The sequence below is a fragment of the Daphnia pulicaria genome, chromosome 1 (assembly GCF_021234035.1).
Source record: "Daphnia pulicaria isolate SC F1-1A chromosome 1, SC_F0-13Bv2, whole genome shotgun sequence".
Taxonomy (NCBI): Eukaryota; Metazoa; Arthropoda; class Branchiopoda; order Diplostraca; family Daphniidae; genus Daphnia; species Daphnia pulicaria.
Window position 1 is genome coordinate 12,824,867 of NC_060913.1, and position 22,280 is coordinate 12,847,146.

General features: G+C 43.1%; 1 protein-coding gene and 1 long non-coding RNA gene across 3 annotated transcripts in view; one reads left to right on the forward strand and one right to left on the reverse strand.

The window, feature by feature from the left end:
* Positions 1-22,280, reverse strand: part of LOC124337859 — a 639,313-nt gene that overhangs the window by 297,822 nt on the left and 319,211 nt on the right. The window lies entirely within an intron of this gene.
* Positions 14,875-22,280, forward strand: part of LOC124332537 (ecdysone-induced protein 74EF-like) — a 53,439-nt gene continuing 46,033 nt past the window's right edge. The window contains exons 1-2 of one of the 2 annotated variants that reach the window (XM_046788893.1): positions 14,875-15,397; positions 16,837-17,386. The gene's annotated coding sequence lies outside the window, so the exon portion shown is untranslated. The remainder of the gene's footprint in view (positions 15,398-16,836; positions 17,387-22,280) is intronic. The other variant, XM_046788894.1, reaches the window with a different exon arrangement.

A 22,280-nucleotide genomic window follows, 5' to 3' on the forward strand; every position in this document is an offset into this window, starting at 1 on the left:
ATGTTCAAATTACGATTATATAATTACTTAACATCCAGGTTTTTTCTTGAACAAATAACAAAGATCTAAATTTCCATTCTATATTCGAAACAATAGCGGTAATCTCGAAATTGATCAGTTCCAGGTCAATAAATTCAAAAATGGCGCCACTATTCGCATATTCAATTGCGTTGGAATACCTCAATCAAGTTTTTGTTGTTGTTGTACTCGATGACCTTCGTGAATCACTGATGAATCTCTCCGGGCCAGAGTGTGTCTGAACTCTGAAGCATCTTAATGCACCACCCTTCAATACAAATTAGGTCATTAATACAAGTTTTTCAGAATAATTAAATCCCATTGATAAAGCCACCCTCCTGGACACGTTTCCATAAATTCTGTAAAATTTGCCATCTCATCCCCTGGATGACCACGGTACGAAGAAGAACTCGGACTGTACTCAAAGATTCACCGTTTCTCACTAATCGTAACAACCATATCGTGATCCCTAATTTGGTAGAGGGGTCATCAAACAGGGCAACAGCATTCCACAGACAGTGCCAGCAAATTCTTATCCCGGTAGGCTACAGCATTGTTATTGAAATTGCATAGTCTTCACTATTTCAGTAATCAAATAATAATTTTGAAATCAACGAACTTTGTGCTAAAAGTAATTATCTGAGGGTTTGGGGGTGGGGTTCGATTTTTAATTCTATCGATATCTTTAGAAAGCATGACTAATTAGAATATTAGTGTCGTCTGCTTTCTCTTTGTCTACAAGTTTTGAAAAAGACAAAGAAGCGAAGTTCAAGATTACAAAGAAACGGAACGATCACTTCTTCTGGAAAGTATACGTGGCTGCACGAAAACAGCAAAACATATAGAATTTTAAAAATTCGGTCATAGTGTCAACTCTGGACGCCTCTCTTTATGGAGTAGCTTAATACACATTCTATGCTGTTTAGCAGGTAAATGAAACCAGTGATAAATCTAAGAATACAAATAAAAGATTATGGGAGCTTAAATAGAAAAGGTAAACCTGTTCCAAATTTTTGAAACGTTCCTGATTAACATTGATCCCATGATGTTAGCCTTTTTTCAATACATGGCATTTTGTTGCATTGTGTAGTAACCTTTTTCTCTGTGCAGATGTGATTCTAGCAGCCATAATAACCACATGATATGCAAGTTTTGCCAGTTTTGCTTTTGCTGGTAATAATGACCTGAGATTGTCATCAGTAACATCGCTTGGGAAATGATTTTTGTTACTCTTATTCATCTGTGCTTGCTTATTTCATCTGCTACAAATTATGATGATATATGACTTGCACCAATGCAGTGTATACATGTATTCTCCTGTTCATTTACAATTAGGGTTTACCCCCTATCTCATTTTCAACTTATCCTTATATTACCACTTGTTGTGCTGTCAAAATTATTCAGAACCCATTGTTTATTTTTTATTTAGACAAACTGCATCCCGTTCGATTGGAGAAACCACCAATGTCGTTCCAGTTACGGATCTCTTCTTCCCTTTCTTTCAATTCCTCGTATGATTGTACGAGAGCCGTATATTCACGAAGACACCGGACGCCCATTTTCCTATCCTGCCTGGGAGTATTCAGTACTTTTACTGGAGTACTTCACTTTTCTGCAGATGGAGCACTTGTGGATGGTTGCCTGGCCGTATTTCCCAGGCTTACAGGTAGGACAATATGTATCTATTCTTTCTTTTTGACTATTTAGTGGCGTTGATTTTAAAATGTTAGATAGTAGTCGGAGTATACGATTATTCCTGAGCCATGCGGTTGACTGGAACTGTTTTCTCTTGCCTTTTTTGTTGACTCAGTCAGGGTTCATTGAATAACTCAGTTGTAGAACGACTGCAGATCAGGCTTGTTTTCGTCCCACCTCACAACTTCGTCTGTGGGTAAACAATCAATTTCAAAAACATTTGAACTTTAAACACTTTAAGCAAAGTGCAAAGTCTAGAAAATTTCATGAGCAAGAAGGACCTGCCGTCACACCGGCACTTCCTCGTAAATTTTTTATCCTCAGGATTCTCAGGAGTTGCATATTGCATCATTAGCAACGATTTTTCGAACAACGAGAACATTTCGTTTCAGTTGAAATGACCAGAAGAGATTTAGATGTAACGCCTGAACCAAAAAGAAATTCGCAGAATAAGTTTCGTTTAACTTTTGAGTTTCCCTGTAGCTCATGAATTTGAGTTTGGACGGGCGCAAGGTGAATCCATGGGACAATTTCCCTGTAAATATTCACAAAATCAAAATCTTTTATGTTCTCTTAATTCGAATATGTGGGACTGCCTAACGTTACACGTTTGATTTTCTCATTTTCCTGCTAATGAAACAATTCTTGACTTGACGCATGCTAATGTTATAAGGTATTAAGCTAATGGGAGCCTCTTTTATAATTATAACGCCGTGCACGAAACAAGACCAGCGAGTTTCGGAGAAAATGTTCCGTTTCTAAAATCGGTTCTCCGACGCTTTACCCAAGTGGCATGTGCTGATCAATGACTCTCCATTCAAGTTTGATGTTTCCTCCTAATCGCGTCAGTTGGGGGAAAAGGTCAGGTCAGCACATTCGAGTACGGACATCTCCTGAATGTTATATTTGTACTGAAACGGGTCGTACCGGTCGTAGTTATATGGTGCACGCACCAAGAGATGACCCCTGAGCATCTATAATTTTTCTCTGCAACCAACGGTTGCGCAAAGTTTCGTAGAACGATGTCGTGTCCATCCTGTTTTCGGGTTGAACAGGGCACCCACAAGTCGGCGATTTGAAGAATTCACATTTGATTCAAAGCTAACTAGACTCCCAATTTGCCCCCAACTCAAGTTTCCCCCTCGACTGTAACTATCGAAATAGAAATAGCCGTTTGATGCAGTCGACAATCATTTCGCGTCCAGTACAATCACCCGGCCAACCCCTCCTCAGCTGCTTTTATGTTTTAATATCTTCACGAGCTCGGAAGAGAAGAGATGGAGCAAAGAGACACACTGAGGCTTGACGGAATTCCGGAATAACTCCAAACGAGAAAAGAGGCGAAGTAGAAGAAGAAGAAGGAGGAATGAAAAAAAAAATTCCTCGTTATTTCACTTCTCATTCCCGTTCGTTGGCAGGAGCGTTCACGGATGAAAGCGAGAGGAGCGCGGACGAGACAGCCGAGACGTGCGGGTTTTTTTTTGTCTTGAAAAAGAAAACCCCAACAACAACAACAACTCGAAAAAAAAAAAGAAATATCTAATTGCCGGTGCAGTTCCTATATCCACTTTTTCCTCAATAATCGTTCAGTTATAACAATATGTTTGTGACCAGCAAACTACCACTCACTGGGTATAGCTGCGCATCTATAGCGACTTTCTATTATAGATACAACACGGTTTACCACTTACGATGTCGCTGTGAGAAATCTCGGCTGCATTTTCACTCGACTCAATATGTTGAGCGCGTACACGTCGTCCTCCACCTAAAGACTTTTTCTTTTCTTTTCTTAGATTCTCATTCGCTTTTCATAGTCCCCCCTCTCTCCATGTCTTCTATTTTTCGAGTCGGGAAGACATTTTCTCTCACAAACCCATTCAGAGTTCCTTCACCTTGACCCCCCCCCCCCCCGTTTATTATTATTCCGCCTCCTGTCTCTCCCCATATCTTTCGCTTGCCTGATCTTTATGCATTTCCAAGAGCTATTTTTCACATTTTTTTTAATTGTAATATTTCGTTTGTTAGTGTGTCTCTCGCTGGTATAGTGCCTCTCTATTCATCCACTTCCGAATATGACGTCGTGTCTGGGTTTTTGTTTCCTTCTTCTTCACTTATTGTTGGAGGAAAACGTGTGGGAGAGGCTATACGAGCGCGGATACGCTGTTGGGTGTGGTCTCCCGGGTCATGTCAGGTCAAATGGGTTTCCCTTCCGCCCTTTATTTTTTTTTTCTCTCCCACAACAGGAGACTCGGCCGAGTGCCTCGCCAAAAAATAAAAATCAAATTCTCTTTTATTTTCCGACTTTTTAAGACCCGACTGAGTGAAGATTGACCTTAGCGATTAAAAATGGCTGAAAAGTCAAAAAGGAGATATCCATCGATGTTAAGACTTTTTTTTTCTTCCTACCGTCACTAAGGTCTCCCCCCTTTTTCTTTTCGCAGCAATTGAAGACAAGTCAGGTCAATGGTCTTACCTTTTCCCCCTAAATAAAATAGGCAAAGTCGACCAAGATGTTCCAGAATGTCTTTTATGATCATTGACGTTCACTTATTGTCTTAACTATTTATAAGCCAAATTTATATGATTCCTTTTTGACTGTCGAATGCCAACAACATTTCTTTTTTCATCCCATTCGAGAGTATTGGACCTAGGTCACAAACAGAATCAAACGCTTTTGGTTGTCAGCAATAAAAAGCCACCGGTGTCACTGGGTCCGTGTCCAGCCTCGTTAAAATTCAGATCCACCAGACGAAATTGGGGCTTACCTATATTGTCGACTGAACTTGATTGACCCGTCTTGTTATCGAAGAGTTTTGACTTGTTTGATTTGCCGGGCAGCGGTTGTCGCAGCTGTTGCTTTTTTAGGATTTCTCATCAAAAGAAACAACAACACCCCACGACACCGCGGTTCCATATCTGTGCACACTCGCCTGGAAAAGAAAACAATACAGGAACGGCCTTTTTTTCTTTCAAGACAACAACAACAACCTTTCGCTCTCTCTAAGAAATCTACAACATAGGCTGTGTATAACCCACCCGCTGTTTAATAACATAATAAATAACATAACATAACATATATAAATACGTACGTACATTACATAATGACCGCGATGCGATTAGAGACCGGGCGACGACGCCTGCCCGCCTTCATTTCTTTTTCTTTTTTTCCCGGGCCTTATCCTTTCGATTACACCACCACCACAGCGCATTCATAAATTCTTCAAACCATTTTCTTTTTATAGTAAATGTCGTACGTATAGTCGCCCGTGTTTTTATTATTCCAACGGGCGATTCGTATATCGCGTCGCTTCTAAAGTCTATTTAAAAAAATTAATCACCGGCTCGTTTTTCATTGGCATTTAGTGAGTCCGACGCTGGGCCGAACTGTTTATTTTTTTGTTGTTGTCGTCGCCCAATGTGTGTTTTTTTTTTTAAACGCGCAGAGTTCAATCACCTGCTGCACGGCGGCCACCACCACACACACACACAACTGGTAGTTGATGCCTTTTTCTTCTTTCCTTTTAGCCTCCCACTTTTTCCCCATGGGTGATTGTACGTGCTGCTGCTAACTTCTTCTTCTTCTTCTCCGTCTTTTCCCATTTTTTCCCGAGCGACTCCCATCAGACGCGCATGTAGAGACGCAGCGGCGAAACTATTACGTGCCTGATGCGCTTGTGCCTCTCTGCATACTGAGCGTCCTGCGGGAGAGAAGGAGCAGCGTGAGGCGTGTGTGTGTGTATACATCCAGCGTGACAGTGACAGCCACGCAGCGTGACTGCGCCAACCAGCGAGAGCTATAGGGAGAATCGGCGCTGGCGTCGCCGTGGGAAAAGAAAAACGATGAGAATAGCAGCAGCAGCAGCATACACATTTTCATGTTTGTGTTTCCCTTTTCTTCAAATGAAAAACGGAGAAATTATGGACGAACCGAAAATAATAAAAAATGATTCGCTAATTTCTTCATTTTCGTCGAGTGCGGGACAAAACGAAAAACACATGGAAAAGAATTCAGATGGCGTCGGAGGGAGGAGAGCAGAGATTGTCTCGAGATATTTCGTGTTGGGTTTTTTTATCACGGTGTTGGCAGAAAGCGCTTCGTATCGCAGATATTTTTTACTACTCACGGGAAAAGCTGTTTGTACAACAGATGACGCGGCCATCATCTCTCTGTCGCCTTCTGTTTCTAATATTAATAGCCATTTTTTATTTTTCCATTTTTCTTGTCGTCACATCTTTTCGAATCTTGTGTGTGTGTGTGTGTGGATTTTGAATTGGTTTGCAGCTGGCTGAGGTTGAATAAACTCCCCCCCCCCCCAAAGCCGCTAGGGGAATTTCTAAGTTTCTCTAAACCATCGGCTGTTTTTCTGTTTTTCTTCCAGCCACACCTTCACTTGAGACTTTCGGACGCGGGATTATAACAATTGAATCAGAAAAAAGATAATCATAATCATGATAATGAGAGATTAAGTGGCAGCTTTTTTTTGCGGGGGCTCGTCGTACAGTAAATGTAGGTAACGTAACCTTTATTACAGGTGCGTTTGATTGTTATTTAGTTATTATGTCTCTTTAACAAGCAAATAGCGTCGACGATCGACGGTTTATCGTCCGTGCATTGTCGATTTGTTTCACGGGTGCAAAACCGTTGCCCAAACCTTTTTTCTTCTTCTTCTTCTTCTTCTTACTTTTTTTATTGCTCTCGGCCATTAAACCGGCCCTGCTGTTACTTTTTTTCAACTAAAAAACCGAAAAGATGAAAAAGGGGAAATTTCATAATCTATAAAAACCGTTTAACTATTAACGAAACGACTTTAGCTGATGCGTGTAGAGGGCCGTGTAAGTAGCATCTCCAGTTATCTCACGACCGAAGCAATCGGAGATGAGAATTTTATTAAAGAAACAAACAAAACAAAAAAAGACCCGAATGAAATAACGACCGACGACATTCTGTTACGTCGTTTATTAGCCCCCCGAAAAAGTCTCCAATGCTGCGAGGACGAGGACATTGTCTTATTTTCCTCTTCAATCAGAAAATGTGATATCCAGCGAATAAACAACATTGCAACGAGAGTGACACGCGCGTTGTTGTATCGACTGAGGTCATGGAGTACACTTCTACCTACATCCGCTATACCGTCCTGTTGTTTGCCCAGTTGATGTAGGGAAACTTCGTCTTGTTTCACTTGCGCACTATATTGTACGCGGCCACTTACACGTGTACAACTCGCTATGTGACTCACGAAATTGTATTACCGTCCTATAGTATGCAAATTTGAAATAAGACACGCGGCAAGTTTGGCGTAGGCCAACTACTGTCAGCCTGTTTTTCTCTTTTCAATTTCTCTCTCTTTCCTGTCCACGGCTCGAGTGTCTATAGTAGTTGGCCGGTTGTTGTTGTTGTTGTTGTTGGGTCCTGTATCACTTTGCGGTTGGGTCTTTACGGGGCTGAGTTACTATAGGAGCCCGTCGGAGCGAGAGGTCCTTCACCTCCGCGAGCTCAAAAAAGAGAAGAAAAAAGAAAATAGAAAATAGAAAAGAAAAAAGCTCGGAGCTCTGAGACAAGTTCTAAACGAAGAACGATGCACATGGTGGTGGTCGCCGGCGTTGATGCCCGTCCTGATGTTTTCTCGTAGATAATTAAAAAGGAAAGAAAAAGAAACAATCGGGAGAATAGATGTATAGTATGTATCCGAACGGAGAATGCCTTCAACCAGAAAACCCCGAACGAATAATAATCAGATGGACGAAAAGTCTCTTCTTGGTCTTGTCTTTATTATTGCGGCTTTGGTGCTGGTCGTTTGGTGGTCGGACACCTTCGTCGAGCTCTTGTTTCTCTATATTCCTTTTTTTTTTCAACTCCATTCCATTCCAACTTCTTGCATTTCTTTTTCTTTTCTTGGTTGTTCGTCCATTCACGTCGAGAAAAAAAGAAAGAAAAAGAAGAATCACCAGAACGTATATGTATACGTATATCCAACCTCACGGTGAGCGCTCAAGCACTTTGAATGATATACAAGGCCGGCTGCCCATCCAGCCCAATAGATATGAAGCGGGCGTCAAGTATATACGGGGCGAGATATATCCAGCCGAGCCGAGATCGCCCGGATAAGCGTGGGGCCTCCAGGAGACAGGGACCAACTTTTTTTTTCTTTTCTTTTTTTTTGGTTTTTCGTTTGCGACCATAACCAGAAGCAGATCGCCTTATCTGCGCTGCTGAGACGAAGTAGATGAGAAGCTTATAGAGTTGATACATTCGACCGTATCTATCAGGCTGCTTGACTCTGGCTGAAGGCGGATTTATACATAAGACGGCCAAGACGCAGGATTCCCACTGGCTCAGCTCCTTATTCCATCCTCTTCCCAAAGATATGACACCACACGAACTTGTGGTACATTCTTCGAATTTGTGAATCGAATGGGCTATTCTTCTGATGATCGGAATCAAATGAAGTAGCAGAAATTACCTGGTTTAAAATGACCGTTAAAAGTGTTTGAGAATAACAGGTAGTTGTGCCAAAATCGGACCGACATCACCAGCAGATAAACAAATAAAACAAAAACGTATCAGGTGTTTGTTTTTCTTCAAAGTGAAAAGTTGTTTTGTTGTTTCAGGTTATTCGTTGGAATTTGATCGTCTTTTACATCGTTGCGCGCGTGTCTGAATTTTTCGACTCTTTGATAGTTAGGCTGACTGGTTTTTCGTCTTCTCTTGTGGAATCAATCGACTCCTTTTGAGACTCGCCTTTTTGGTCATCATCGAAAAAGGGATGGCAAGAGCTGCTGCTGCTGCTGCTGATGTCGCCGTGTCTCTTCTTCTTTTGGCCGTTTTGTAGGTGAAGGTCTCCTCGAGGCAACAACATGCAGCCCTGACCTTTGAGTCGCTGTTGCATACGGCCGGCCAACTAGTCGGCTGGATGGATGGCTCTTTTTGGCGAACGGCCAAAAGCGAAATACCAAGAAGAAGAAAAAGAAAAAAAAAGAACTCGACTCGAACGGCACGTCGCTGATAAGCGATGGCCACCATCGCCCACCATCGCTGTGATTTGAAAAATAAAAAGATGAGATTCTAGTATATAAGGACGGGGGTCCTTATATACTAGTTGACAGGGTTCAAAAGTGGACCAAAAGAACCAGTTTTTCAATCATCCATCTCTTTTTGATTTCTTCTTATCTAAAATGAAACAAAAAACCAACTCGCGCGAATTTGTTTCAATCTCCCGCTCTATTTCTGCGCGTTGTATTTATCCAACAGAGAGGAGAGATGCCATCATCATTAGCGGCCAATGTTCTCAAATCAATGTCTGCCATTATTACATAGTGTTATGCTGATTGGCGCGCATACAAGGCGATAGCGCATTCGAGTGGAGAAGAGAGTCGTAGAAAATCATCGATCGAACGTCATAAAAACGATAGAAGGAGAAGCAGCGCGCCTAAAGATGATAGGAATCCAAATTGTCTGAGCCGCCAATGGAATCCGATATTAGAAGTATATATATATAGACGGCCGATGAGCGCGAGCCTCTTTTTTTTTATTTGAATGTTTTTACTGTCGGAAAAAAAAATAATATGATGATATGCCCCCTGCCCGTGGGTAGGTAGTACTACAACTCGTCTGTGTTATTACGGAGAGCCTCTAACACGCAACACATTGGCCTCGTCTGGCCAGTTTTTCATCTTGAACTTGACGAGCGCTTCGCGTGGTCGGACCAATTCATTCCGATAATTCTTTTTTTCTTTCCTTCTTCTCATTCGAATGTGTCCGTATACCACCTGCGGTCAAATGGTTATACAGTTGTGGGGGCAGCAGCAGGTTATATGGCAGTTCGCATTGATACAAGTGGTCCTCTATTTATATAAAACCGAAATAGTACAAGCCAAACATAATCTTGCCATTCTGAAAGTACAAGTCATGGGCTGTTTGGCCATCCAAGAGGTTCCCGTACGTTTTGACTGGAGGCCTCACAACCAACCCCTCCGGGAAATGCAATTGGATCATCCCCCCACCCGATTTTGTGTCCATACCAATCGAATCCAGCTGCCATAAAGGCCCAGCGATTAGAAAATTGACCTTTGATTATAGTCAATAGGACAGGGCGATAAAAACAAACCAACAAAAAAAAAGGGTCTGGATCTTGCGTCATTTATCGATTAATATTTGCGCAACAATAACCAAAAGGTAAAAAGGAGAGATCAAATGTCTCGTGAGCGACATATAGTACACACTATGTGTGTGCTGTGTGTGTGTTGGTTACCAAGCGCGAGATGGGGGAATAAAATTGGCAACAAACCAGAAGGATAAAACTTTTATTTCAGCGCTTTTTTCTCTCCAACTCGTCGACTTATTCTTATTCCAGTTCTTCGAGTTCTTGCGGAGTTTCTTGGTATTTGGTTATTTTGTTATTTTTTCGGCCGAGCCGGTCTGAATATCGTTATGTATATATTTATACATAGGGCCGCCCCTGTACAGTTCCATCCATCTCTGTGTTGTTGTTGTTGTTGTTGTTGTTTTTATTCGAATCTTTGCTTTGCTCTGTGGCTGGGCAGATATTTATTTGCGCTAGGATAAATTCTCCACCGGTCCATCAACACATGGCGCGTCGCTATTGAGAACAGACGACCGACTCTTTTGCTCCTTGCTGCTCCTTGCTGCTCTTTTGGCTGGATCAAGATGAAGAAGAAGAAGAAGCAAAATAAAATCAAAGCCAAACTTCTTCTTTTTCCAAAGTGCCAGGCGAGAATCCGGTCGGGAGTCACCCCGCCGGCGGTAGATGGGTTGTAATCCCGTCGACGAGGCCATCGAATTCCGTCTGAGCTTTTCATATTTTTTATTTTTTTATTTTTTTGCGACTCGGAATAATATTTGCACTTGGTGTGTGTGTGAGTGTAAGTACAAGAAACGCACTTGTAGAACCAACGGACGTCTAGAGAGAGATCTGCCGCGGAGTTTAGCGCTCCTCTGGCGTGATTACGTAACACGGGAAATGTAAGATTTCAAGGGGGGAATGAAAAGATGGAGGTGATGGGGGTCCAATCTTGGGTTGACGACATCATCGGCCGGCGCAACCACAACAACAACCTTGCCAAAAAACTACAAAAACAAAACTAAAATAAATGATCGACAGGAGGGAATTTCGTAGAGAAATACCAAACGACGGACCGTGAGCCGAGCTGGACACCCCCCACTCCTAAAAAGTTTGAGCTGTGCGGCTGCCGTGGAGAAAGAGAGAGAAGGAGCTTATAGATGTGTATTTCTTCATTTTATTTTATTTTGATGGGTGATAAATAAAAATAGCCTCATTATCAATTTGGCAAGCGCGCCAGAATCTTAAGATTTTAAAAATAATATTTTCAGTTCTCTCTCTCTCTCTTATTCTCGGCTTTTTGATGACGGACTCAGAAAAGGTCCTCCATCTTTCCCGTCCGTGGGGACTGAGAAAACACCGGCAGGAAAAAGAAAAAAAATAAAATAAAATAAGGAAAAGGAAAAAAAAAAAGACGTTGGAGTATGAAAAAGCTGAAAAATAAAATTATAAGGGCGACATAGCGCAGATCAAAAAGACCTCCATTATCTCTTAGGTGTAGTCTGTTGATGTATTGATTAAGCACTTTTTGGACAACACTGTGCAACTGGACAATATCTCCTGTTGAGAAAATAATCCAATTCAATCTGGACATTGTCGAAATGTATCCACTTTTTTCTTCTTTTCCGCAGCGACGACGGGTTATTTTTTGTTTTTTTTTCCTCTTCAACTTGCCACTCGGCGTGAAAATGAAAAATAAAAGAAATAATAAAAGAACTGTTGGAATTCTACAGGAAAGGGGAGAAAAAAAAAACGGACATATTGCGCGCTTGACAGCCCGAGCGCGATGCGCAATGTTACCTAATGTAATCCAATAACGAAAATTTCTATATACAACGTTCAGCGCGCACTCGAACAACGAAATCCTCTCTCTATAGCTTCACATTCGACCGACTCTAGATGTATGCTAATGAAAGGGTGCTACGTGACTCACGCATCAAGTTGTGCGTGTCGCATTATAAAATATTTAATAAATATTACATCCAGCAGGCCGGGAAATAGTCATTGCCTTCTTCTCGTCTAATTAGTTATTATTTTCCGTCTATATCCACCCCGTAATTTGATTTCACTCCTCCCGGCCGTGCGAAACTTGGCGTCGTAAGGCTCCGCCAAGAGTTCACCAAGTTCATCGACGCCTTTTTTTTTCCACATTTTCTTTTATTTTTCTCCCGAAAGGAAATTTTGTTGGCGCCTGGCGCCCGAATGTCACCTGCCGGATGAACACACAATGGGCCCGGCCACCGCTTATTTCAACTATAGTATCCGCAGTCCGTATACAAATCTGATCACACCTTACGTTGGCGAGCTCTGCTCACGTGAACGGCCAGTGACGTGAATCTTAAAGCCCCGGCGGGTCAGGTGGGCGATTTTCGTGGAGGGGGTTTCGATACGTCGACAAGACAAAGGCATCGGTAAGAAAGAAACGGCATAAACAAACCCGGGGGGCGAATCATAATAAAACACACAAAAGAAAAATCAACGGTGACGAATGTCGGCACGTGCCGTCGACTAACAAGCTTTAAGGAAAGACTTTAGAGAAAGAAAAAAAGCTGCAAGAAGATGGGCGGTGGTTGGTGGGGGTGGAGATGAACTGGTCACCCATGACTCCGTGAGGGGGTTGATGGTGAAAGAACAAGAAAGGTGCGTGAGTGAGAAACCTTACAGGAGGAGAGAGAAGAGTCGACACGAAAAATGTTTTCGGGACTTGACCGACTGGCGGACTCTGCAAGGAGAAAAAGACGTCAGACTCGTGTCTCTGCGCTCACATGACCAGCAACTGCTGGAATGTGAGTTGTGTGTGACATCATGACACAATACGCTTACGCCTAACACGTAGCTACAACGCACCCAGAAGCCTCTGCTGCTACACTGAAACTGCATATTTTCTTGCAGGTATGTCCAGCAGCGCTCGGGACTCTAGTCCAGAGACAAGGTTGGATCCAGTCAAAAAGGAAAAAGTGGAAACCCCATCAGTCAATCGGGAATACTAGGATGATCAAAAATCAATAAGATGAATCAGTTGGTAATTGGCTAAAAAAGAGGTGCAGTGGGGGGGGGGGGGGGGGTTGGCCGAAAGAATCCGTAAAGAATTAGATTTGTGTGTGCCGGACAAGTTAATTCAATTACTCTTTTCTCTGATACATCAAACATTAGAGTTTCCATCACTAGGTCCGCAAGCTACACTGTTTCATACATTCATGTGTCATTTCCCAATCTGCCCCGCCCTCCCCGATGATTATTACGCAAACACATTAACTATAAATTTTTTTTTAAATTGTGATTCATTTGAATTTTGATTCTTTCAACTTAGAACTCGGCCCAAATTGGATTGAGGCGCTGCACGATCGATGGAGGCTCACGATTCCGTGCCGGTCCGATGCCCGTCCGGCCGGCGTCGGCAGCCCCGAACCTACGGATCCATCAGCCAACCCATCATCGAACATCATGCTGATCGTTCAAACAGGTTTGATTGGAACGCGGGGAGGCCGGCCGGCCACTCCGCAGGCAAATAACTTGTTGGTTACCTTTTTTATTTCTTTTGGCCGTCCATTAAATTCCGTCAATTGTCGTCCGACGGCTGTCGTGTAAAACAAGTTGAGCCAACACCCACAGAGAGACATGCACTTGTGTCGTAATAAGGTTCAATCCCATTTGCCTTTTTTTTTTCAGAAACTTTGGTGCGGACTGTCTAGATGTGATTTAGGTGGACGACCTAAAAAAAAAAGTCGACATGACATGAACAGTTACTTTTTAATGGGCGAGGCCAGCAGCAGCAGCAGCAGAGAAGAAGAAGCTGCGTCATATCTTCGTCAAAGTTGAACACGACAAATGGCCGCGTCTTCATCAAATTGTTACCTGTTGGCGAACTTTACACTTTTCGTGCATAGCAGCAAAGAGTTAAAGTTAAGTTTCGATCGTACTAGGCCATTTCTCCGTTAACTTTTTCTCCAACTGTCACTAAGAAATTCGAATAATTGATTTGAAAAAAAAATATTTTACAGCCAGGAATGGTGGCGGTGGCATTTCGTTTCGTTTTTCAAATTTCCCGCGCGCGTCCGAACGTGAACAGCGTGCACACACACACACACACACATACACCAAAACAATTCGGGTGAACGTCCGGTCCGGATGTTGACTTTTCCTTCGACGCGGTACAACCAACGGCCAGACAAGAGAAAAGAGAAGCGACTAGAGACGCCACTACGTGCTGCACAGTTGCTGCTGCTGCTGCTGCTGCTGCTGGTATGTTATTATGATTATTACGACTATTACACACACATGGCGTAGATTGTAGCTGACGCAAATCAACTCAACGTTGAGAGGAGGAAAGTGACACGACGTTCAATTGGTTTTTCAACTGCGCGATATTTTTTGAATCGACAAAAAAAAGTAGAGAAAGAAATAATAATTTATGTAATAATAATACGATCAATGATTTTTGTTGGGTTTCCCGAATTTTCATGGCGGTCAAATCTCCCCAGTTTTGCGCTAGGGATCCATCACACGGGCCATCGACGTCGATTGACTGGTCTCTTTTTATATATATTTTTAAAATTTAGACTGTTATCCACTTGCGGATTTCCTATTTTATTTGTGTGACATTGGAAACAATGGTGTCCAGCGAACAACAAGAAAACGGTTAAACGGAAACGACCCTGGACTCCATTTTCTCGATTTGCATAAATATCAATCAAAGCGGGAAATTCAAATCTGTAAATCGATGATTTATGCATATCTGTTGGACTTTTGGTTAGGCAAATGAAGGCGAGCGAGTGGCCCCGTCGACTGTTGTTCAAGGCTCACGTGCGAGAGTTGCCGGCCCTCCCGAAAAATTAAAAACCCCAAAAGTCTAAAGGTTTTTTCTCTTTTCTCTTGGAGGTTTCTTCCTTTTTCTCTCTATTTTTTTGGGTGGAAAACAAGAATTTGTGAGTGTGTGTGTGTGTGTGTGTGTGCTGTATACACACACTGGGGCTTGTATTTATACACACGCGTATATATGGCTGGCCCCCCCACCCCACCCTCCTCTGGAAAAGGGGAGGAGAGAGCCAAAGCAAAAGAGAGGGAAGGAGGAGGTCTTTGAGTTTTGTATCGCCAGTCTAGCGCCGACCACGGTCCGCATCGCACACGTTCGTTTCGCTCCTCCGTTATTTTTATTTTGGAAATTTTCGGTTTTCCATCACCCGGATTTTTGTTTTTCGTGTCGGATGCCGGATCAATTTTTCGGTTGTTACCATTTTTTAACACATCGTCGTACCTAGTGATCCTTTCGTCCGGATTTTTTAAAATTTATTTAGACATTTGAGTTGTTGTTTTTCCCCCTCTCATTCAACTGGAATCATAAAGAAAGGAGTTTGGTGTGTCGTGACGTGTGTTCATTTATTTATTTCGGTTGCAGTGATTATTTCGTTTCGTCGTTTCGTGTGTTCTGTTTGTTTTTTTGGGTTTGTTTGAAATCCCATTTGAGCGCGGCCACGCGTTTGAATTTGAACCGAACGGATTATCGTGTTGTGTCCACCCTTTGATGCAGAAGTGACTCCCTCAGAACTTTGGATGCAAATAGCCAGAAGAAATTTGACACTTTACCAGTGACCCATTCAACCAATCACGTAAGGAAGAGAAAAAGACCGTGGATTATCATTTTCTTTGTCCTTTGCCATTCTAATGCCAAGTTGTGTCCCGGTTCATTTCCATGTCCGAATTTCAAATCAATCGGAGAGTAGCTTTTCCCCCTTTTTATTTTAATATTCCGTTCGTGTGTGTCGCAGACCTTGAAAATGCACGACAGTCGTAATAGTAAAAGAAAAAAAAAGGTCCTGCAACAGGCCAAAAAAAATAAAATGGCTGAACTGCAATGCAACAGGAGCAGCAGCTGCATATCATTCCGAAAATTCCCTTCACCGCAACCACCGCAAACGCCGCCACTATTCGACTTTTTGGAGGGGTTTGTTGTTGTTGCTCCGGGACTCCCGACCGAAACAACTTCATTTCTTCTTCTTCTCTCAATAGCTCAAATCAATATGTGGCTATATAGACTATCTGTTTATTTATATACCCCTACTGGTAGACGGGGCTGACACGTCGATGGTTGCGGTCAACACCGACGTGTTCGTCGGACCGTGTGCGGTTTCCTGGGTTTTCTTCTTCTTCTTCTTTTTTTTCAAAAAAAGAAATAGGGAGAATGAATCACCTTTTATTCCTCGGCTCGTATCGTTCAGCCGCTCGACTGATTTATGAACGACCAATTTGATTTGCCCAATTTGCCATTATATAAGCCCGCCAGTATAACTATCGACGTAATTTCTCTCTCTCCCCAATGCTATTGAGATTAATCTAATTAGGAATAGCCAGATGTTTGGACTCTCTCAGCAAACACTTGTTGATTCAGATGATGTCCATCATTTCAATCTCTGTCCGACCACCTGTATTATTTGGCTTTGTAGTTCGTAGCTACGTACAACTGCACAACAGCCCCAATCCTCCCACGACCCTGTGCGCAATCGAGTTGACATGTTGCGCGCCCGCGTGACTAGGCAATTTCACCACCACCCAACAAGTTATTAGCCAATCACGCCGAAATGGCTGGAATTGAAACAGCACAAGTAGCTATCATTGAAAACGTAGAAATTCACCGACTTCGTGATATTTTTTCCAATGTTTTTTTTTCTTCCCCTGGTCGATCCACTTTGACCTGCAAAAGGAGCGACAGCCCCCCCCCCCCCCACCTCCAAAAGAACGCACTAGAAAAAGGTGAAAAAGAGGGAGGTGAGCAGGAAGGGAGGGGGGGGGGGTTTACCTTCCATCACGTACAAGCAGAAGAAGAGGGGGGCCTTGAAGAATTTCGGAGGGCGTTGACCTTGACTTTCTCTACGTATACCTGCGTGTGTCTGTGCTGTGTAGACTCTCGTCCAGTACACTCACAAGTGCACATTACCTGTCTCACCATTTTGGCTTCTTCATCCACATTTTCTTGTCACATATTTTCCCCAAGCGAAAAACAAAGAAAAAACTAACTCGTCTTAATTCCTGTTTTGTGAATTTGTCGCAGGTGGAACGTGACACGCCCGTTGTCCAGAAAGAAAAAAAATGGCTGGCAATTCCTTGTCTCTCTGCTGCTCATCCTCTGACTGCGACAGGATCGCAACGACCTTCCTGTGTTGTTGCAACACTCTCCAGTGATTTCCTTCAGATTCTGCCTTTTTTCGGGCATCGCGCCTGCCAACCGGCTGATGGGCTTATTTAATAATTATTGATTGAGAAAAGAAAGAAAAGAAATTCGTGATTCGAATAGAGAAACAGTGACATCATATCATCGCAGTGCCAATTTCAGTGTTCTCCCCCTCCGTGAGTTTGCGTGCTTCGTGTGTTTAATACGTGTCTTGTGTGCAGTTCGTGTGTTTGCGCCTTGTTGTTTGGAATATTCACGCAACTCGAAGGTTTTTTTTCTTCTTCCCTTTCGAAGAAATCACCTCGACCCTGCAAGAAATTGCGAAAAAATAAGAAGGAATAAAACACGACATTCCCTCAAAACAACCATTGGCTACGTCCTACCCTGAAATCAACCCAATCTTCTTGAGTACTTGCCGGGAATTTCTAAGGTAAGCTTTTTTTTTTATTTCAATTGCTTTAGTGTTAAGAAAAAGAAAAAAAAATCGAGGCCGGTTTGTTTGGGTTTCAGCAGGTGGTCCCGATCAGGACTTATTTCTTGTATCACAATTTAAAAAAACCACTAAGAAAAAACTTGTTTTCATTCGCTCAAGTTGGGATGTACAATCTTCTCATGGGCCATTTTTTTCGTCCGAAATCGCCAGTCAAGTGAAACAAGATTTGTTTCTCGAATTCTGGTTGGTCACCATTTTGAATTTTGGGATAGGCCGAAAAGGAAACTGGAATCGGCTGATGTTGCAGAATCGGATAAAAACGTAGACGGAGCCAAAAAGGACGACATTTTCGGGTCAGTTATTTCAGTTTGACAGCGAAAAAATTGGAAAAGATGGGGACCACACAAAGTTGCCGGTCGCTGCCGATTAAGGAAGTGCCCCGACACACTTGGTGTTTATTCTTGCTGTCTTATCTGACTTGAGAGAGTTTCGATTATTTGGTTTGACGTCATCGTTGGTATCGTTTGACTGTACAATCAACAACAAACTGTATCGAAATCTCCTTGGTCGTCGTTGGCTTCAGACTTCCGCATCCATATTTGAAAAATTCACGCCGATACTTTTTTTGGGTCGTCGACTCCACTCTACATGTAATCTCTCCCGCCGCTCCAAGGTCGTTCGATATCGACGATACGAGGCCTAAAACAACAAGTCGAATCATCTTCCAATCAAAATATTTTGAACCGATTTTTTTAGTTCTGCGCTGTTTTTGGCGATAGGAACTTGTTGATCAATGTGACTCACTTGTTGAATTTCGTGTGTGTACTTGTTGTTGGCAGACGAGGTAATAGTTGTTGTCTGATGCTGCAGTTGCGGTGTTGTTGTTGTTGTTTGGGGCTTGGCCCACCGTGTGAGCTGATGATGAATCGTACAGCGGCCGTTTTGTTTATTTTTTGTTTTTTATTCTGGATCGTGATGGCACTCTACGGTCCCGCTTCCGCACAAGATGGATGAGACGAGAGGGAACTTCATTTTTAAATAAAGAACCCACTCCGCACCATCCAGATCGAAGATATTAATGATGGAACGATCATCAGCTGATGGTTTGTGCGGATAGAAAAAGAGACAATCGAGCAGAACGACGCGAATCCAATCAAAATTCAATCGATCCTCGCTCCGTTCGTTTGAACGGCGCCCAAACCTCAACGAGCGTTGCCGAGTTACAAAAAGGAGAGAAAACGAAGAGCTAGACGTGCTGTTTGTTGTTTGACGTCGTGATTCGTCCATCCTTTTTTTTTCGGTTTTCATCGTCGATTTTGATTTTGATTTTTTTTTCTTGCCAGTGGCCCGGGGAGGAATTGGGTGTCGTATCTTTTTCATGGGCAACATAATTCACATCCTTAACTGTTTATTACATGTTCGCCCCGCAACTAAAGACGCACAATGTACGAGACAACAACGCGATCACGCTAAAAGGTTCCGCACCCGCCACGGTTATATTATTACTCGGACCCAGTTCTTTTTTTTTTCGATTGACGTCATTTTGACTGGGCCATTAAATCATCCCAATCGGGCGGTGCGATGATTCAATGGCCATTTTTTTACCTTTTTAGTTCATTTTCAAACTGGTGAACACGCCCGAAATAATCATTTTTTTTTCTTCTTTTGAAAGTCCACGATGGATTGATGGATGGATAAATCGCATTGCCGTTTAAGGTGTAGTGTAACGATTGCGAATCACGCGGGAACTAAATAGTAATTGAAGGCGGATCCGAACGTGTTGGCGATATTCAAATGACGTACACAGGAGAAGAGGGAGGGTGTATCTGCCAAAAGGAGGTCAAGGCAGCTAAAACAGCATTCAGCAGCTTCGGGATTTAGTAGTACCAAGAACACATTTCGAGGACTCCGAAACCCATCCCTTCTCGTGCAAAGTCGTGCAGCAACAAGAATGAGGGCCGCGCCACACAGTCATATGTCTCGTTTCGACTGCAGGAAAAAAAAGATCCTTGACGATTTTGCGTCCGGCGGCCATTTGATTCGTCACCCCCCCATAACAGTCGGCCGTCTAAACGTGACGCTTGAACTTGGAAGTTCCTTCATTCAATTAAAGAGAAACCTGACCAAGTGGAGGACCAGAATATTCCAAACGACGTCGTGTTCTTAGCTCTTGTCTTATCACCGTTTATTTTTCTTTCCTTATTCCTCTACCGAATCTCTTGTTTGATTCCGTGTTTTTGTGGGAAAGATGGAAGAATGCAACGGTACCGGGTACCCAAGAAGAACTTGAAAAAGAAAGGAGATCATTAAAAGGGAAATAATAAAAAACCGACCGATTATTGTTTTTAAAAGAAGAACATGGCAGTTAAGCTGACTGAATGAGTGTATTATTAATACCGCCAGAGTTCTTCATCAGTGTCACGACACTGGTCACGTTTCATCGCAATCGAGACCACCGCAACTACCACGTAGACGGTAGTTTTTTTTTTCCCAGCCAAAGAAAAAAAAGGAAATTCGTTTTTTTTTTTTTTCTCCCCCCAGTCGTGAATGCGCTGGCGGGACACGACTGGGAATAACGAAATCATGATCGATATCCTACGATTTGCACGAATCGCTAAATTTTTCTTTTTTCCACGAGGAAAATGTATTTCCCTATCCACAATGTCTTCGAAGAATATTTGACTGACGAAAGATGAGAAACGGGCTCGGCCGCCCCGGTATCACGTTACATCATCACCGTCTATCTTCTACGCTCACGTTCTCCCAACGCCTGGCAGAAATGATTTCATCATTCGGGAAAGATAGAAAGATAGAAAAAAAAAAGTTAACTTATTCGATTTCATGGAAAAATGAAAAGGCAAATAAAAGGAAGACCTTCTGCACACACACACACACAGAGAGAGAGATGGAGACCTTCAGACATTAACCTTGTGCATACATATCGTCGTAACAAGCCAAACCGACCGCGGCCGCTATCGTGCCGCAAGTCGAACGTGTGTAGAGAGAGAGAGAAAAAAAAGGGAGGCCAAGGTCGGCGGCCGCCGAGTTTGCGCCGGTTTTGTTGCGTGAGTTTTTTTTTATTTTATTTTTTTCTCTTCTCGTTTGTGTGGTCAGGGTCCACCATTGCCACCGCCACCATTGCCACTACCACCATTACCACTATGACCCTCATGTCTCACGGTGCACTTGCTGCGCATATTTTATTCATCTCTCTTTTTGTTTTCTGTCGTCCGTTTAGACAAAAAGTTCCCGGTAGATTTTTTCGAGAGAAAAAAATGAGGGAAAGATGAGACAAGACAAACCGAAAATCGATCGGGATCGATCACGAATAAAGTGAGAAACACGCGGGGTCGGTTACGATTTTGGTAAGCATTCGGCTCTCGCTTCGGGTTTGCGAGAGAGAGACGAGCGTGTGCTCACCGCAGGGAATGACGACGTGCGGGCGCGATGGCCTTGCGTTCAATTCGCGGCCACATCCAACGCGATATGGCCGCAGCAGACAAAACACGTTATCAGCAGCAGCAGCAGCGCGTTACCACACCATCTTCTTCTTCTTATTATTATTATTTTTCTTCTTCTTCTTCTAAAAATACCGTTAGACTCGCTGGCTTCTTCTCTCTCTCTCTGTAATACCACTTGTGGTATTTATGTTGATTGGCGAACCGTAGAATCTAATACGTTTAAATACCCTGGGCCCGATATTGTACAGTTAAATATAACAAGAACCAGATATCGGCCGACGCTATTATTACACGTTTGTCTCCCGTCTATTGGCTACTATTATATACCAAACGGTGTTGATGGACCGTTCATTTCCCGCCCAGTCTATATATTATAACGACCGGCAGCAGCAGTTGGGTGAAACCCATCTTGCGTATTTGTTTTGTATTTTCTCTCTTGACAGAATTTTCTTTTAACGATTACGACGGTTATTAGATTTCCCTCGAATGACGTGAAAAATAAACTCTAGAGCAAGAGAAGGAGGGTGGTGTCGTAGACGAATGAATGGACGTTGAGCAGACGGGGCGGAATTAAAAAAGAAACGGGAAAACGAGCCGCCGCGGAAGAAGAAGAAGAAGCGTGACAGCAGCGTCCAGCTATTTCGAGACTGGCCAAACGCCGCCAGTGCACGCAGAGAGAGAGAGAGAGAGAGAGAGATGGCCAGCGCCGAGCTGAGTGTGTTAAAAAAAGCTAAAGGAAAAGGACGGCGGGACTGTCTGTGATGATGTGATGATCGCATTTAGAGAGGGAGGATCAAAACGATCGTTGACTTTTTTCCTCCACTTTTGGGTGACATGACGTGGCAGTTGGACAAGACGTTGCTGGGCTACTTAACTTTCGAGATATACACTCTTTTATTTCAAAAGAAATGATGGTGTGTGTGTGTAGTAGTAGTAGCAGTTGTACAAGTCAGCAGCATGGTTTATGACTCATTTACACTCACGCCTTTTGCGACGGACGGACGGGCAGCAGCAGCAGCCACAGGTGAATGGACCGAGAGATGTGGGGCCCCTCAGCTTTTCTCTTTTTCTTTTTCTTTTTGGCCTGCGTCCCTTATTGCTGCCCACGTTGAGCGCGCCGAATCATTATCATTATCATATCCGACCGTTATTGCGTCATCTATCGCCAATTCTCCGGCAAAAGAAATCAACACACGCACAGACACAACAGCTGTTGGCTCGGCTCGGCTCGCGCGCTCGTCCTCACACACAAAATGGTCCGTAATGATGATGACGGCGGGTTGATTGTGTAAACGAAGAAGAAGAAGAAGAAAATCGACCGGCTGGCACTGTAATACAGAATCAAAGCGTGAATAAACGACCAGAGTCACGCTCGGAGAAACGCACTGTGTAACTGCTCGCAACAACAACAACAACAACAAGTTGCGCTG